We start from the raw sequence: 19,646 nt of genomic DNA, 5'->3' as shown, positions 1-19,646 counted from the left end.
ACTTACAAAAAACAAATTGGATGCCCTAAATAATTATAGGCCTATCATGGAATCATAGAATGGTTTGGGTTGGAAGGGACCTCAAAGATCATCTAGTTCCAACCACCCCTACAATGGGCAGGGACACCCTCCACTAGACCAGGTGGCCCAAAGCCTCATCCAGCCTGGCCTTAAACACTTCCAGGAAGGGGGCCTCCACAACCTCTCTGGGCAACCTGTTCCAGTGCCTCACCACCCTCACAGTAAAGAATTTCTTTCTAACATCTAATCTAAATCGACCCTCCTTCAGCTTAAACCCATTACCCCTTGTCCTGTCACTACACTCCCTGATAAACAGTCCCTCTCCAGCTTTCCTGGAGGCCCCCTTCAGGTACTGGAAGGATGCAATTAGGTCTCCCCGGAGACTTCTCTTCTCCAGGCTGAACAATCCCAAGTCTCTCAGCCTGTCCTCATAGGAGAGGTGTTCCAGCCCTCTGATCAGCTTCGTGGCCCTCCTCTGGACTCGCTGCAACAGCTCCATGTCTCTCCTGTACTGGGGCCCCCAGAGCTGGATGCAGTACTCCAGGTGGGGTCTCACAAGAAGGGAGTAGAGGGGCAGGATCACCTCCCTCGACCTGCTGGTCACGCCTCTTTGGATGCAGCCCAGGACATGGCTGCCTTTCTGGGCTGCAAGCGCACACTGCCGGCTCATGTTGAGCTTCTCATCAATCAACACCCCCAAGGCCTTCTCCTCAGGGATGCACTCAACCCATTCCCTGCCCAGCCTATAGCTGAGCTTGGGATTGCGCCAACCCATGTGCAGGACCTTGCCCTTGGCCTTGTTGAACTTCATGCAGTTCGCACGGGCCCACCTCTCCAGCCTGTCAAGGTCCCTCTGGATGGCATCCCTTCCCTCCAGCGTGTCGACCACACCACACTGCTTGGTGTCGTCGGCAAACTTGCTGAGGGTGCACTCGATCCCACTGTCCATGTCGCCGACAAAGATGTTGAACAGTGCCGGTCCCAAAACCGACCCCTGAGGAACGCCACTCATCACCGTTCTCCACTTGGACATGGAGCCGTTGACCACAACTCTTTGAGTGCGACCATCCAGCCAATTCCTTATCCACCGAGTGGTCCATCCATCGAATCCATGTCTCTCCAATTTAGAGACAAGGATGTCGTATGGGACAGTGTCAAATGCCTTGCACAAGTCCAGGTAGATGATGTCACTTGCCCTTCCCTTGCCCACCAACGCTGTAACCCCATCATAGAAGGCCACCAAATTTGTCAGGCACGATTTGCCCTTTAGTGAAGCCGTGTTGGCTGTCACCAATCACCTCCTTATTTTCCATGTGCCTGAGCATAGTTTCCAGGAGGGTCTGCTCCATGATCTTGCCAGGCACAGAGGTGAGACTGATCAGCCTGTAGTTCCCTGGGTAGCTGAAGTAGATTTTGTGAAGAAAAATAATTTTTATACAGTGAAATAGTTGATGAGGGATTTGATTATGAACAGTTAAATTATACAATGAATCCCAATCAACAGGTCTTACAGACAATAGACTTATTGTTTTTAAACTGGGTTTAAAAAAGTAAGTGTTTTTGTAATATTCTTACTCTCCTGGAAGACAGTCAGTTTGGCACTCTAGAACATTTTGCTTAATCTGTTAGAACAATCCAATATCAACAAAGAACTTTTAAAAGTGTGTAAGTTTATTTGATTTATGAGCTCGGGGATATACCCGTAAACAAGGAGTTTTCATTGACTGATATGTTTCTAGCGTGATCCCACGGTACCTACCCATGCTGTTTGACATTTAACAGCACCCATCCCAAAGAAACCCAAGAACATCAACAACAGAGAAAGAAAATTGATAAATAATGAAAAAGACATTGTCAATACATGGCTAGTAGCACAGCAATGTAATTTGGAATAGATGCTCCTTGAAGAAATCTACAGAAGATAATCCTGTTTCAGGCAACTGTATGTGCACTGGCTTTCTTGGAAAAAAGATCACAGAAAGCAAATCACAGGTCGTGTTGACTATTCTGAGCACAGGTAACTAGGCATAACAAGAAACCCAAGGGTATGCACATTTGCATCTAGAAACAAGAAGGTGGTGTTTTCTACCCTAGAAAACAACACCTCTGAAAATGCTTTTGAGCACAGTAGGTAAATTTTCATGGAGCATCTATAAGGATCAGTCATAGCCTCAAAGGACTGATCTCTGATGTACTGAGTTTGCGTGGCAAGGTTTTGGTAGCTGAGGGAGCTGCAGGGGTGACTTCTCTGAGATGCCAGAAGTTTCCCCCATGTCAGATGGAGTCAGTTCCAGCCAGCTCCAAGGCAGACCCACTGCTGGCCAAAGCTGAGCCAATCAACAATGGTGGTAGCACTTCTGTGATAACATATTTAAGAAGGAAAAAATACTGCTGCGCAACAGCAGCCAGAGAGAGGAGTAAGAATATGTGAGAGAAACAACTCTGCAGATACCAAGGGCAGTGAAGAAGGAGGGGGAGGAGGTGCTCCAGGCGCCAGAGCAGAGATTCACCTGCAGCCCATGGAGAAGACCATGGCGATGCAGGTTGTTCCCCTGTAGCACATGGAGGTTAACAGTGGAGCAGATGTCCACTCTGCAGCCCATGAAGTATCCCACACCGGAGCAGGTGGATGCGCCTGAAGGAGACTGTGACCCCATGGGAAGCCCACACTGTAGCAGGCTCCTGGCAGGGTATGCAACCCCGTGGAGAGGAGCCCATGCTGGAGCAGGTTTTCTGACAGGACTTGCGACCCCATGAGGGACCCACACTGGAGCAGTCTATTCCTGAAGGACTGCACCCCATGGAAAGGACCCACGCTGCAGCAGTTTGTGAAGGACTGTCTCCCGTGGGAGGGACCCCATGCTAGAGCAGGGGAAGAGTGTGAGGAGGAAGGAGCGCAGAGACAATGTGTGATGAACTGACTGCAACCCCTATTACTCATCCCCCTGCGCTGCTCAAGGGGAGGAGGTACAGAATTTGGGAGTGAAGTTGAACCCAGGAAGAAGAGAGAGGTGGAAGCAAGGTGGTTTAAGATTTGGTTTTATTTCTCATTGTCCTACTCTGATTTGATGAGGAAATTAATTTATTATGAAAGTCGAGTCTGTTTTTCCCGTGACAGTAACTGGTGAGTGACCTCTCTGTCCTTATCTCAACCCACAAGCCTTTCATTGTATTTTCTCAACCCACCACATCTGCTTTGGAGATTAGGAAATTACCAAGTTGGAAAAGAAAGTTTTTATGATGTCTGTAGCTGACAAGAATAATTCCCATTGTACTGTTGTTTTCTGTCCCAACGTCCCCAAACATGTTCAAATACATAGAAAAATAGAATCAAAGAGGTCAGGAAAGAGTCATTAGAATGAGTGGAATATTAGAAAAAAACCCTAATAATGCAGAGCTTGAGGAACTTGTAATATTTGCCTTATTAAAAAAAGAGCAAGGAAAATTTTCCTTAAAACATACATAAGGGGATCAAAAATGCAATAGGCGTTCATTAAAGGAGAGGCAGTTAAACACTAGAATATCTTGCCCAAACTGTAGTGGATTTTCTACTACTGGAAATATTCAAATCATAATTAGATACTTTGACACTCCCCACAAAAAGCTGTTTTAGTTTAGAGGATACCTATAGACTTTATTATGAATGAAGACAAGGTAATCAAAACAATACCTTCTGGATTTACATATATTCATTTATACTGGATAACCAACAACTGTGGCTTTACTAAAACCAAGAGAAGGCAGTGGATGTCCCCAAGATGAGTATTTCCATGCTTGGTTCCACAAATGCCATTGTGTGTTGTTCAACATCTCGCAGTGCTGGCAGAAGCCTGTACTATGCTGAAGCATCCTAAACATGGAGATCAACTCATATTCAGAGCAGAAGTAACTCTAATGGGGACAATACAGTGTTCACTAAGTTACAACTGCTATTGACTGAATTTCGCTCAGTGCTTAAGGCAGTTCAGACAGCACAAAATAAACACAATTCCACATTTATAATACAGCAGCCCAATCTTTTCAACACTGAGAAGTACCTCTTTCAAGACACCAGTGCACATCAGGCCTAAGAGGAAAAGCAAACCTTTCCATGGAGGTGATGGAATCTCCTCTGGGACAGAGTAGCAGAGAAAGCTTCCTGCTTACCTGGGTCTGTCACAGGGACTGCAAAGCATGCAGATGCAGAAATTACTTCTGCAAGAAAAAGAAGAAAAGAAAGGAGGCAGAGGGGGAACAGGAACACCCACTTGTCATTGTCCCTTTCCATACCTGCTCCAGCCATGAAGCCAGCAGCAGGAGCTGGTTAAGGAAAGGCAGGAGATCTGTAAGTGCTATTCCTGCTGCTGCTTAGAAGCCACAGCACATTTGTTTGTCCCTGCAGCTAAACAGAAGTGAGGAAGCATTTTGCTCTTCTGCTACTGTGTGCCAAATGGCATAAGCCTGCAGGACAGAAAATGACTACCAAAAGATGGACCATATTGACTTCAGTGAACTTCATTTGGTTGTCCACTTCAGAAAGCTTTTTATAAACATTAAATTCTTGTTCCGTGTTTTCTGCATATCACCAAATTTCATAGAAAATGCATCCAGATTTCTGTGGAAGAAATTCAGCTTTGCTTGCAGGCATCACTCCAGAGAACTTCAGATCCAAAAGTTAAGATGTGCTGTTCACCTCTTATGTCAAATAGTAAAAGGTTCTCCAGGCTAGCTTATGCTGCTGGTCACATGTATGCAATCCCTGTGATTTTAATAGATGTGCCCAACTCTGACTGGAGTCCAGTGAACTGTTCTGGGAGTGCCAAGAAAGGCACAGAACCCCGGTAGTATTTTAGTCAGTGAAGCAAGCAGAACCAGCTCCTAACACACAGGGAGCAGACAGTTTGTCTTAAACAGTGTATTGGGTCTGGCTGAGATGGAGTTAATTCTCCCCACAGCAGCCCTCATAGTGCTGTTCTGTGTATTGGTAGCTAGCAAGGTATTGCTAACACACCAGCGTTTTGGCTACTACTGAGCAGTGCTGGCACACATCAAGGCTGTCTCTCCAACATTTCCTTCCCAGTAGGCTGGGAGGGGACACAGCCAGGACAGCTGACCCAAACTGACCAAAGGGATATTCTATACCATATGATGTCTGCTCAGTAATAAAAGCTAAGAAAAAGGAAGAGGAGAGTGGGGGGCATTTGTTATTTATGAGGGTATTTTTCCAGAGCAACTGCTATGTGTACTGAAGCCTTGCTTCCCAGGAAGTGGCTGGACATCACCTGCTGATGGGAAATAGAGAATAAACCTTTTGTTTTCCTTTGCTTCCTTGCATGGCCTTTGCTTTTGCTTTATTAAATTGCCTTTATCTTGACCCATGAGGTTTTTTTCCATCTTATTTTCTCCCCCCCCCCCCTCGCTGAGTAGGGGAGTGATAGAGCAGCTTGGCAGGCACCTGGCATCCAGCCAAAGTCAACCCACCACAAACAGTAATAGCTTTTATCTACTCCATTTTGAGAAGAGAAGTAATAAACCATAAATTTTTTATTTAGATCCAAAAATAGTCTATGTGTGCATGCAAACAGGTCTGCAAATTCTGCACTAACTCAAGAATTGAAATAGTGTCTGTAGATGACCATTACCAGGTAGCAGTTTAGATAGCTTTTATTCAAACCAATACAGTAGAGAAAATTCACCTTAAATGCAGTAAGCTTGAAAGGAAGGACAGTCACCAAACTGACATTCAGAAATAAGACAAGATCAGTTCCTGCTGAAAACACATTTCCTTTTTTCAGCTGGGAACTTATTATAGGGAAACCTCACAATTGAGAAAATATTTCAGAGAAGAGTATATACACACACCCACACCAGAAAAGATTACCAATTGTTAGGCTAGTGAAGGCAAGCTTATTTCTCTAAAGTAATCCCTTCTCCTCTCAGGAGATAAATCTTATGCAAACAATACTTGCTAGCAATGAGAACATAAGAAGTCAAGAGCTTTCTAGTTTGTTATGCTGTTTAATATCAAGTTTGTACCAAGCACAGTGTGGGAATCAAAAAAAAAAAACCAACAAAAAAAACCAACAACCCCCCCCCCCGAAAAATGCACAAAGTTTTTTGCAATGAGTTTAGTTAGAAAAACCCAGAATGATTCTGAACTACAGGAGGCCTTTAAGGGTCTTGGAGATGTTCTCATGAACCAAACAGGCATAAACAAAAGAAAATCTTAAATATGAGATAAATCTGGAGTTAAAGTGAGCCATCATGGATAAAAACATAAACAAAACCAACAAAAAAAATCATACTCTATCTGACATAAAACTCTCAGCAAGTCACAACACAAATGTTATCAGTTCTCTCCATGTAGTAAAACAAAAAAGATGTGGATAGATGGACAATACAGTATTCTAAGAAAATTCTCCCTGAAAATTCAGTTTACATTTAATAACTTGCATATAAAAATTGTATAAACCACACTTTTTCCATCACAAAGCTTAAATATGTTACCTGAAGCAATATATCAGGTTGAAATAAAGTTATCATATTTGAGATAGCAGTTTGCAGATAGAAGATGCATACTTCTACCTTGCACTGTTTTATTTCACTATTTAGCACACATTAATGCCACAGAACATTCTTCAGTTCCCATATGTAGCAAACAATTCCAGTCCATAGTAAGTGACAAATGCCATACTCATCTGAAAAGACTAAGACTAATTAATGATCTGGAAAAACCCAAATAGTAGTGCACAGAAGTATGATAATTGACGTCTGAGAACAAAATTTGGCACATATTCCTTACAAAATTTGTGCCTTGATGACTGATGATAAAGGACTCCTAGACACAACAGCCCAGTCCAAGACAAGGTTCCTCCTTTGAGCATGAAACCAAAATGAAAGAAAGAAAAGCATATGAAAAATTCTCAGCAATTTATACTGAACCAGGTGATGCAAAGTTGGCACTGAAATGCTGACTTGGTTAACATCCTGATTTGGACCAGATGCTTCTAGGTCTAATACCTAAAGTGCATCAACTTCATACAAACAAGGAAAAAAGCCTTTAACATGCAGGCAAGAAGTATTTGGAAAATGCCAGAAGTACAAGAGCACTCATGGAAGCCTCATGAAGATTGATCCACTTTTGTATAAGAGTGTCCTGGTTTCAGCTGAGATAGAGTTAATTGTCTTCATAGTAGCTAGTATGGGGCTATGTTTTGGATTTGTGCTGAAAACACTGTTGATAATATAGAGATGTTTTTGTTATTGCTGAGCAGTGCTTACACAGAGTCAAGGCCTTTTCTGCTTCTCACACCACCCCACCAGTGAGTAGGCTGGGGGTGCACAAGAAGTTGGGAGGGGACACAGCCAGGACAGCTGACCCAAACTGACCAAAGGGATATTCCATACCATATGACGTCATGCTCAGCATATAAGGGAAGAAGAAGGAAGAGGGGGACATTCGGAGTGATGGTGTTTGTCTTCCCAAGTAACCATTATGTGTGACAAAGCCCTGCTTTCCTGGAGATGGCTGAACACCTGCCTGTCGATGGGAAGTGGTGAATGAATTCCTTGTTTTGCTTTGCTTGCATGCGCGGCTTCTGCTTTCCTTATTAAACTGTCTTTATCTCAACCCACGAGTTTTTTCACTTTCACTCTTCTGATTCTCTCCCCCATCCCGCCAGAGGGGAGTGAGCGAGCATCTGTGTGGTGCTTAGCTGCCAACTGGGGTTAAACCACGACAAAGAGTAACAGTACAAACAGTTTTAAGAAAATCCTATGGATACTGAAAATAATTTTATGGGGAAAGGCTTCTGGTGTTAGAAGTTATAGCAGTTAAATAAAGGTTATCAGAAAAACACAGGGCCAGATACAGAAGAGATTACAGAGTCCTGTAGCTCAGCCAACAAGGTGTTAAAGAATAGCAAGATCTGAAACATCCCAAATCTGTAAGATGAGCAAAACCAATGCTTCCCTTTTGCTAGCACTATTGCTCACATAAGCAATTCAGGAATTGTATGAGCAGAAAAATAACTCTACTAACAAAAGTGATCAGTTTTCTGGGCTTAAATCTTTAGATCAATTTAGCTCTAGCATCAAAACTTCACTGAGTTACAGTATTCCACCTTTGGCATTTTACTTTTCCTCTGTTTCTGTGACAGCCAGCAACTAAAAGGAGGTAGAAGCAGCAGGTGATAAAGCAACAGGTGGGAACAACCCAGAAGATCTACACAGTACAAAGGAATAAGGCTTGTGGAAATGCAACTTGATGTTGCTAAGTCAAGTCTTCACTCAGCAGCTGAATGAATTCTCTAAAGCCTTCACTGGAGGTAATTTTATAATCAATCAGAATAAGTCTCAAGACTTCATTATTCACTTTCATAGAAACCAAAGGATTTTTATTAATAAACTTTTTTTCAGTACATTGTCCGTTAGGAGCAGGACAAATATGAACAGAACACCCTTGATCACCTTCCTTTGTATTAGCTGCCCTTTCACTACTTTATACAAAAACTTGAGAACTAGCCTCACTGTGCATTACCTTCTATAAATCTTGAGAACAAAACTAATTCATCAGACTTCAGTATCATGCTGCACATTCCAGCCCCTTCCATGCTACTAGCCCTTGCTGCTAATCTGATCCCTCATATGAGACCATGCAGTTCACTGACCCATCAGAAAACTAACATAAGGGGGGGAAAAATGAGCCAGTTTGCTAAACTAGCAGAAAACTAAACAGGTCCCAGAAAGTACAACTACCACATACACACACTTTATCCCCTATGTTAAAGGCAAGGGAAAAAGGGGTATCACAAGTCTTGGAGTAAGGCTCTCCTTTCAGCAGCCAACTGGTTCTGGCAGCTTAGCTGTCCCATGAAGACTCATTCTAGCCATTCCCTCATTTTACAGGTTTGAACATTTATCTAAAAAATAATTTTAAAATATCATGTGACAGCTATCCATAACATCATGATCTAGGAGGGTGTTTCAGTGAATCAACAAGGTCTCCAGGCTCTAGCCCAGAACTGCCCAGATATTTCTTGTATTTCTCATTCCCTTGAGTCTGAAATCTTGCTCACTGTTGAACAATAAAGTGTTAACTAAAGAGTTAAGAACTCTTGTTTTTCATTTGCATGTTGGGTTTTTTTTTCAGATAAAATCCATTCTCTTTCTCATTTGGAGCCACTGCTGGATTTCAGTGCTGACTTAACTTGTTTGCTTACATCCCGAGGTTTCCTCCAGGCTCTGTTTGTTCTCAAATATATCTGGAATCCTCCTTCTTTGTAGGCCTTGGCACTCATCAGCACTACATTTTTGTGAGCTTTGCAATACAAGGTATAAGCTAAGACAATTCAGAATTTGCCCCCCTAAGGACACAACTCTAACCAGAAGGGATTTACATTGGTTCTCTTTTCAAACCAGATGAATCTATCTTCCTGGCATATTTTTTTCCAGAGTGCCTAATAGCTCAGTCAAGATGATGGAAATGGCAGAAAGGCAAATAGGGGAGTAAAGGTGTCATAGCCAACTTCTCACCTCAAAAATCCTGCACCTATTTCAAATAATTAGCTATGTAAAAACAGCCCTGCCTTAAAAAGTCAGTGACAACTTTGCTCTTTCTCTTCTGTAAATACTCTATAATCAGAAAACAAAAAATGGATAAAGTTCCTTCTCCAAGGAAAATTGCACAATGATCCAGAGATTAGGCAGTTGTGAAAACAGTAAGCAGCATCAATTACTTAAGTAAGCTAAAAAGGTGGGTACTTCAAAAACAAACAAAAAAGAATAAAAAGTCCCCTCCCAATATAATTAGACAGCAAAACCTCACTGTTAAAGATACTATAGAATCCAGTAATTTGACAAGAATCAAAGAGGCATTTACATAGCAGCAAGCACACTCAGAGAGTTGCAACGCTAGAAAAAAAAACTAGATCGATTTTAAGGAAAACAAAATGTTGAAAACCAACCTTTAACCATTAGGCATTGTATAAAATCCTCATAAACATGCAGATTGTTCCACATGTTCACTATGGGAGTTTTTTTATGGTTTTACTGAATGTTGGAGACTATGCTCTCAGCTGGATCACATGTACAAAGTATGACAGTTTTTCTGTTCTTATCTCCTACGCAAGTGCTACAGGGAGTAAAAGCTCTACTATGTATTACTTGCACGACACAGGCAGTTTGCTTCTATTAAAAAAAAGTCAAATTTAAAAAACTCAAACACAACAAAACTAAGGCAAACCATACAGAGCTTAACAGCTGTACAGATTTGCAAGGCAACTGCAAACAAACTGTGGACCCTCCCTAGCATCCCACTTCCTCCCTTTTCTCCCCAGTTTAGCCAAGAGGGAAGAGCAGCATCAAGGAGGGTGGTTCTCTCTTGGCTTCCTGCAGGACAAAAGCCTAGAAATGTTGTGGACCATAGGTAGAAAGGTTGCCTTTCTTTTCGTAGATTCTACATCCCTCTGCCGTGATACTAATGCACTGTTAATTTCTTGCTACCACCATGTGTCTCAGATGCCTGGCTGAGGCACCCACACCCCCAAAACTTCCACTGTGCAGAAACTGCCTGTCTCCATGAACTGCTGAGGTGCTACAGGTGAACTGCTCTGAGATAGCTCTCACTTTCTGCAATTTTGACTGCCGCCGGTGAACTACCCCCAAGCTTGCAGGCTCTCTACTCTTTTGTAGACATAGTTCCTGGCCATCCCTGTTCCCCTTAACTTACAGGTGCTCTTGCTTCCAAGCTTTGTTCCCTGCTCCTTCCAGCTTCCTGTACTTCAGACCACACAGTCTCACAGTAATTGCTCTGGATGCTCACAATTCACTTCGCTATCAGGTTGCCCTGTATTGTACTGAAGGCATGACAACACTAGGAAAAATAGGGGAAAAAAAACAACCGGAAAAAAAACAACCAGAAAAAAAACCAACCAAAAAAAAAGGCAGCATTCACCCCCACACACTTCAAAGTTCACCTTCCCAAACCTGTTCCAGTCTCCTCTCGCCCTTTTCCTCATACTAAAACTTCTTCATCACACCCTCCCCACTGGTAGGGATGTAAAATCTGTTCATCCCCAGTAGGAATGAGGGCTCTATGTCTTAAATTACAGCTTAAAATGAAGTTTGTCTGTAAGTAGTATTTTCATAACAACGTAGCATCCAAGGTGTTCACTGAAACATGAATCCTCATCTAACTACAACTCTAAATGTTTTCCAGCAGCAGTATAGCTGTACCTGGGCTATGGACGCATAATCATGTTTTACAAGTATAAAAGGAGGCCTTACGGTAAAGTAAGAAATAGTGACAAATTTGAAAGTGCTGAGTAAGACGATGAATTGTATTAATGAAGTAAAGAACAAAGGGGTTTTCCTCTTCGTACTCTTTTTTCCGGCTGGTGCAGCATTTCAAACAGGGTGCACGAAGGCACCGAGTAAGCGGCAGTGAGCCGTCAGCCGCCCCGCCCGCCCATGGGCTCCCGCTCCCCCGCGAGGACCACAGGCGCCCTCCCTTGGCGCGCTGCGGAACGGCGCCCCCGCCAGCCCACAGACAGTCAACACAGCAGAAGCGAAGCCTGTTGACACCACTTCGGTAGGGTGTACAATGTTTAATACATATCCTTTCTTTCCAGAAAACGTTTTGTGCATCTCCTTTGTTTCCTTCTCGAGACCCTTTTCCATAAAAGCGAGGGACTGAAGGCAATCACCAGAGCACAAATACACACACACGCCCCTGCTCTGAATGTATTTTTGTCCTCCTACCTCATCTTTCAGACTTCTTTCTGCTTTGCCAAAGCAGGCTGACAAGTCCTAGGATGAGCTTCAAAAAGAACACAACAAACTGATTATTCATAAGACACAGCAAAGGGATGTATTTGGTAGAGATCAGGGGACGTGGGGACACACACCACCAGAATTTAGGTTCAAAAGAAGAATCCTTTGATTATTTTTTTTCCCAGACTTTAAATAAACCTTGAAAATATATTAAATTGAGAAGATTTGTGAATTGCAATCTCAGTGGTTCACTACCAAAAATCAACTGACTTTCAGAAAGACTGAGAGCTGGTATTTAGACAAAGGCTGCTTAGGAGACTTGCTTACTAAATACTGTTTATACCTTTGGTGGAGTGCATTTGTCAGTGTACAACTTTTTAATTTGCAAAATAACAGTTTGATAAATAAGTTCTGAAGCAGTTTTTTTTAATACTGCAGTCTCCTAGCTCTTCCTAACAGAACAGAAACATAACTCAAAGCTACATCCATAACACAGGGAATTCTAAAACCAACTATGTAAATTCAATTTAACCCAGTAGGATGTTCAGAGGATTTAAGACAATCATTCAAAACTATATACTGTATATACCAGAAGAAGCACTTCACACTCTATTAACACAGAAAGAATGTGGGCAAGTTTTACTAACATACCTTCTAAAAATTCTCACCTGGTCTCTTGGGTCTTACCTGTCACTATCAGACAACAACAAAAGACACTAATTAAAGATTTCTTACCAAGAAGTCTGAATGATCCAATTATTACCTTGGCATTCACTTATTTAAACCCAGTAATGAGGTATCTTAAGTATCTGAACCTGTTACACATCTTAGTCATGTTCAGGTACATTCTTGTCCATGCTCACCATAAAAGGGGGCTAGTCAGGGAGGGGCAGGTTTGTTGTGGCTCTGGGAGGGCTGAGCATCCGGTTGGTCATCGGATTGGTAAATTGCTTTCTGTTATCACCCATTGTGAATATCTGTTATCAGTACTGTTGTTGATTGTTTCCCTCTCCCTTGCTGTCCCAGTAAACTGTCCTTATCCCAACCCATGAGGCTTTGCCGTTGTTTTTCCGTTCTCCTCCCCATCCTGCTGGGGGAGGGGTGAGCAAGCGGCTGTGTGGTGCTCAGCTGCCGGCTGGGCCTAAACCATGTCAATTCTTTAATTTAAAGATTATAACAATGTTGAGGGAATATACAAAGTAGTCAGAAAATAAACCTGAAATGTTGGTGGTTTATAAGAAGTTACTTGAAGCTTGCCTCTGCTGTGCTTTAGCTTCTCCTGCCGCCTTACAAGTTTAAGATGCATAATCCCTTTCCTCTTCAAAAAAAACTGCTATCCTCACTATTGTGCCAAAAAGATCACCCACAGACTGTTCACAAGGAGAACTTCCAGCAGCATGCAAGAACAGAGTCAGAGGCTATGTGAGAGACCATGACCCACAGAAGTCCACAGGGACAGATGAGCTGCACCCAAAGGTGGTGCTGACTGATCTCAATGGTGATCAAGATAGGGAGGTCTCCAACAAGTGGAAAAAATGCAAATGTCATGCCATCTTCAAAAAAAGCCAGAACTGTTCAGGGAGCTACAGGCTGATCAGTCTAATTTTTGTCCATAGGAAAGTCACAGAGCAGGACCTCTACACAAGGAAAGATATTACATCTGCTTAGGTGGACAACTTAGGTAAAAATTGGTTGGATGATTTGGCTTAGAGGTAACAAAGACTCATATTCTACCTGGACTGCAGTAACAAAGTGGAGGACCATAGGGGCCCAACCTGTGACCTGTCCTGTTTAATATCATCATCATTGACCTGGGAAGAGTCATTCTTGTCAAGTTTGCAGGTGACACCAAACTGGGCGGACCAGCCAAGGTGCTGGAGAGCAGGGCTGCCATCCAGAGGGACCTGGGCAGGCTGGAGGAATAGGCCTTGTGCTGTTCAGCCCAGACAAATGTCAAGCCCTGCCCCTGGGAATGCAGAGCCCCGGGCAGCAGTCCAGGCTGGGCACTGCCTGCTTGGGCAGCAGCTCTGCAGAAAAGTCCCTGAGGCACTGGGGGACAGCAAGCTGCACAGGAGCCTCAGTACTTCATAGACCACACCTAGATACTGTGTCCTCTGGTTTGGGCTTCCCAGTCCAGGAGAGAGCCCAGCAGAGGCTCACCAGGATGCTCGTGGGCTGGAGCACCTGCCCTGAGAGGGAAGCCTGACGGATGGGGCTGCTTCAGCCTGGAAGTCTTTGGGGGCACCTCAGAGCAGCCTTCTCCTGCCTACAGGCAGGTCACTGAGAAGATGGAGCCAGGTTCTCCACAGCAGTGCATGGTGGCTGGATGAGACACAACAGGTACAAGTTGAAACAAGACAAGTTCAGACTGGAAATAAAGGGAAACCTTTCTCCCCACGGGGGACAGTACAGCAGTAGTGCAGGTTGCCTAGAAGTGCTGTGCTGTTTCTGTTCTTGGAGGTTTTCAAGACAGACTGCATAAAGCCCTGAGCCATGTTGTCTGACCTCCTCACTGACTCTGCTTTGAGCAGGAAGTCACACTAGAGGTCCCCAAGATTCCCTCCAACCTTAACTGTCACATGACTGTCTACAGTGCTGTCAAGCTTCAATGCAAAACTGAAAGCCTAGCAGGCTCTTTAACCTTTCATTTACATTAGTCTTACTTGTTAATTTAATAGGTGACAAGAATCCTACAACAACAAATCCAATCTGTAAGCTAACAGCATCTTTGCAAAGCCACCGTCATGGAAGAAAAACACAGAAGTTTGAACAACATATTAATTTGGATCCACAAGCCTGCATGCTATCATCTTCCACTCTTTTGGAGACTGAGGAAGAGGGGCCTTCATAAGTACCATCACACTGCCTGTTACATATGCTCATCAGAAGTATGAAATGAATTGCACAACTCCAAGCAGGTAATAGAATAACAACGAAATGGTCACATTGCCAGAGCTCAGTTCTGCTCCACCTGAAGTCAGTGTAAAACACAAATTCAAGAAAATCAGTTGAGGTGGGTTGACCCTGCCTGGGGGCCAGGTGCCCACCAGAGCTGCTCTATCACTGCCCTCGTTCACTAGACAGGGGAGAAAAAGCATAACGAAAAGCTTATGGGTCGAGATAAGGACAGGGAGAGATCACTCACTAATTATCGTCACAAGCAAAACAGACTGAACTTAGAGAGGGAATTCATCCAATTTATTACTAAGCAAAACAGAGTAGAGGAATGAGAAATAAAACCAAATCTTAAAACACCTCCCCCCACCCCTCCCATCTTCCTGGGCTCAACTTCACTCCCAGCTTCAACCTCCGCCCCCCCTCAGCAGGGCAGGGGGACAGGGAGTGGGGGTTACGGTCAGTTCATCACACGTTGTTTCTGCTGCTGCTTCATCCTCAGGGGGAGGACTCCTCTCATCATTCCCCTGCTCCAGCATGGAGTCCCTCTCATGGGAGACAGTCCTTCACAATCTACTCCAACGTGGGTCTCTCCCATGGGGTGCAGACCTTCAGGAGCAAACTGCTCCAGCGTGGGTCCCCCACGGGGTCACAAGTCCTGCCAGCAATCCTGCTCTGGCATGGGCTCCTCTCTCCACGGGGCCACAGGTCCTGCCAGGAGCTTGCTCCAGCGTGGGCTTCCCACGGGGTCACAGCCTCCTTCGGGTGTCTCCACCTGCTCCGGCGTGGGGTCCTCCACGGGCTGCAGGTGGAATCGCTACACCCCCTCATCCTTCCTCCATGGACTGCAGGGGGACAGCCTGCTTCACCATGGTCTTCACCACGGGCTGCAGGGGAATCTCTGCTCCGGCGCCTGGAGCACCGCCTCCCCCTCCTTCTGCACTGACCTTGGTGTCTGCAGAGTTTCTTACATCTTCTCACTCCTCTCTCTGGCTGCAAAAGCTCTCTCTAACTGGTTTTTTTTCCTTCTTAAATATGTTATCACAGAGGCGCTGATTGGCTTGGCCTTGGCCAGCGGCGGGTCCGTCTTGGAGCCGGCTGGCATTGGCTCTATCAAACACAGGGGAAGCTTCTAGCAGCTTCTCACAGAAGCCACCCCTGTAGCCCCCCCCCCCGCTACCAAAACCTTGCCATGCAAACCCAACACATCAGTACTGGACACAAAAAACCCCAATTTTTTTGATCTAAATCTAAATTCATTCTATTAAATATATGGCAAAAAATAATAATTAAAAAACCCATTTCATAGATCACAGAACTTTTATCACAGGCAGGGTGTAAATTAGAAGATCTGGATTCACCTATATCAGAGAAAACAGGAAGCAGATGTGCTGCTGGCATGTAGAGTGATAACATAGCCTGTGTAAGCAAATGAAATTGCCCAAGCAGCAACAAGAGGTACATCACAATTCTTAAATAACAATGCAAGACATATGAGAGTTTCTTCAAACCACCCAACTCATTAGCAGAACCTTGATTGCTTTTAAAAAGGTCTGTTGTGTATAGTCCTCGTGCCAGGGATTACTGAACTTCAGTAACTAATTAAAACTTAGTAGCATGTACAAAGTACTCCCTTTGGATGAGAAGTGGCTTATGAAACAGCCATTAATCCTCCACTCCTTAGGAGGAAGGGAAGGTTCAGAGTGCAGTCAGCTAACAAGCATGCTCTACAGCAGTCAGACGAGGGGATGTAAGAAACAGTTCATTGGTTTCTGAAATGGCTATAAGTTACTGGAGTCTCATATTTTAAAGAACAGGTGGAAAGGACGGCATAAATATCAACCCCTAAGAGTAACTTTGAAAACCCCAACCCAGCATTTCTATAACAGACAAGTCCTCAACAGTTTGAGAAAGGCTCACAAAGAGAAATGACTACCATGCAATCAGTTTAATTACTGATAACTAAAAAGAGGTTTTTTATGTTTACCAGTTATTGGACATTATATTCCCAACCAGCACTAGAAACTATCATACAGACTCCCAATGTTTGGAACAATCATCACCTCATCTGGTGATCGACCTCAAGACTCTGTAGTGTCCAATGTCCAGAAGCAGAGCAATAGTAACTGCACTGATCAGCCCCACTTGTGAGTCATCATCTTAAGCTTCATCCATGCTAAGGTGCAGTATCTAACCTACATCCATCACAGCCTGGGTGAAAACAGATGTAACTGGGAAAATAAGAACTACTATAGGAGGAAATGAGAAATAAGATTTAGCATTTGACCTTCCTGTTCTTTACTTAGACATAATCTATCTACACATGAATTTAAAGTTCTACTCAACTAAATTAATAACTACATATAAGTAATTGCAAGAAGTCAACATGTGATGACCTAGCAGAAAGGCTGTCTTCTTCCATAGTTGCATGAAGTCTATACACTTCCATGTTTTTCCTGTTTTACTGCCAGCATTTGGCCAATATGAAAAGATCCTAAAAATACACCCTCTGTAGAAAGTTCTCTTTTGCCAATGGAAAAATTATAGCCCCAGATACGTAAGCAACTGGAAAAAAGGAGATTTGTACAGATATATACATGCACAAATGTGATCATTCCTACAAATTAGTCTATTCGCATATGCTCTCTAGATTTTTACTTATCCATTTTTCCCTTCCCTTAATCTATTTTTCTTCCTTTGCTAGTTACAGTAAGTTTTCAGGTATTCAAAATACACCAATGAAGAACTCCATCTGTGCATGTGGTACAACAGCTTGGTAAACATATGGCAATACTGGAACAGTAAAAGCCTTAATGTACTCTGTTAATAAAAATACTAAAAATATTTTTAGATTCCCCCTGGGGTAATGCCAAGATGAATAGAAACATGAGAGGATGCTGCTGGTTTAAGAAAACCTCCATTTCCCTTCTTCCTACCCATTCCCTTTCCCTCACTCTGTGCCTCCTCCCTGCTGCAGCACAGAAGCAGTAGATCAGACAACTATCTACTGTATTTAATTATCTACTGACAATTATATACTGTATATTATGTCTTAATTTATTGCTCTCCTGCAGCTGCAAGACTGCATCAGGCAGAAACCTTTTGACTGGCTGGGCTACCACAACCTTTAAGAGCACATCCCACAATGCGTTGGCTACCAACAAATGTTGGGGATCATAAGACCTCATTTCAGGATGTCAGGACATGGTGATCAAATCCAGTTCTACCAGCTCATTGCCAAAGGAGGCTGTGGATTCTGCCTGACTTCACAAGGAAACTGGATATATTCAGAGATTAAAATCCACTGATGTTAATAAGGACATAAATCACATCTAACTCCAAAATGCCTGCGCTTAAAAGAGTTGGAAATTTATAAGATATCAGGTAACAGTAGCACATATGCTTTTCCTGTTCTTACTCCTCCATAGGCATTTGTTTATGGCTATTGTAAAACATGTCACTGGTCAAGAGACGTGTTTGGTCTGACCCAATATGTCCATTTCTGTGTTCTAATTCTACTTTCAGAAAAGTGTTCAAATAGCAGAAAAGAACATGAGGCAGCAACACCTGTTTTTCTCCACAACTGTTAACAGGAGCTAATTAAATTACCACCACCCATCCTGTGCAATGAATGACTCATGGGTCCTATGGGGAAAGGAAGAGGGAAAACAAAGCAATGTAAGTAATTAAAGACTACACCAAAACACACATAAAACACAGAAGACAAATTAGGCAGGATTAACTTGCTTATGTACTTCCCAATCTATGATAGCTTGGCTTTACAACTGTATAGTTCTAATTTTTCCTGTACACAACTTCTATGTTTCTAAAACAGCATATATAGGTTTCCAATGGCCTGGAAGAGTTTGATATATGGGTCTTCTGATGGAGAGTGCCACTCAAACATCAGAATCAATGTAATGGAATACGCGAAGAATCTCACTTGCTTCCCTGGAAAGAGACAACTGCCTAAGCTATCAAAGATGGTGCTTTAAGCTAAACTGGCCGACCTCGTACTAAAGCAGATATGGGAGCAGTCAGAAACCATATTCCAGCAGTTAAGCTGGGCAGACATACCTCTCTCCATCCATTCCAGGCAGATCAAAAGTGCATATGACTATACCTACAGATGTTATTGAACAAGAAGAAATCATATGTCACCATATTGACATGGAAGTGTCATCAGTACCAGAACATCACATACATCTCTGCCAGTTATAAACATACTGCTGTAAAAGTTATTCCATATCTTCTGCATTGGATCATAACCAGAAAGTGATGGCTGATTACATGTAAAACTGGGCTAAGTTTACTAATAGATGCATCTGTCAAAGGGGAGGTGAGATCTATTTTTGTTTTTTAAACATAGGGTTTTTTCTAGGGCAGAACCTTCAGGAGAGAGTAGAAAATGCTAAACAGGGCTGAGTAAGTATACATAGACTGCAACTTCACAAAAGCTCATTGCTTTCAGGAATGGATGTTTAGATACTTTGTTTTAATAGAAAGAGCAAAAAACTAATTTCCATATAAGTTTGTAATGTCTTATGGTGGCTGCCAAGAGAAAATGTACAAAGGAGAGTTTAATTATACATGTATAGGCCTATAAATATTGTTTGTAGGTTATACTGTTAAAACCTGAGGTTTAATATCTTCTCTAAAAGTGTTTGCTGTTCAGCGCAAACATGATTTAAAAACCCATATAAATGTTTGTCCTGGTTTCAGCTGAGAGGGTTAATTTTCTTCATAGTAGCTAGTATAGGAATACGTTTTGGATTTGTGCTGGAAACAGCATTGATAATATAGAGATGTTTTTGTTATATGGAACTATTGTTGTTGAGCAGTGCTTACACAGAGCCAAGGCCTTTTCTGCTTCTTGTACTGCCCTGCCAGTGGGATGGCTGGGGGTGCACAAGAAGTTGGGAGGAGACACAGACAGGTGACCCAAACTGACCAAGGGGATATTCCATACCATATGCTGT

The 19,646-nt window shown here is 43.0% G+C and overlaps 1 protein-coding gene and 1 long non-coding RNA gene across 4 annotated transcripts in view; both read right to left on the bottom strand.

Annotated features, from left to right (window-relative positions):
- Positions 1–19,646, bottom strand: part of LOC104643986 (ARF like GTPase 15) — a 300,330-nt gene that overhangs the window by 222,682 nt on the left and 58,002 nt on the right. The gene's annotated exons all lie outside the window — the stretch shown is intronic.
- Positions 3,701–6,014, bottom strand: LOC142599261 (uncharacterized). Its single transcript, XR_012832891.1, has 3 exons — positions 5,733–6,014; positions 4,484–4,615; positions 3,701–3,912 (listed from the first exon to the last, which is right to left on the bottom strand). It is a non-coding gene; the product is annotated as an uncharacterized LOC142599261 (long non-coding RNA).

Source organism: Balearica regulorum, chromosome W (genome assembly GCF_011004875.1).
Source record: "Balearica regulorum gibbericeps isolate bBalReg1 chromosome W, bBalReg1.pri, whole genome shotgun sequence".
In the NCBI taxonomy this organism is placed as follows: domain Eukaryota; kingdom Metazoa; phylum Chordata; class Aves; order Gruiformes; family Gruidae; genus Balearica; species Balearica regulorum.
This window is presented reverse-complemented; position numbering and strand designations above follow the sequence as displayed.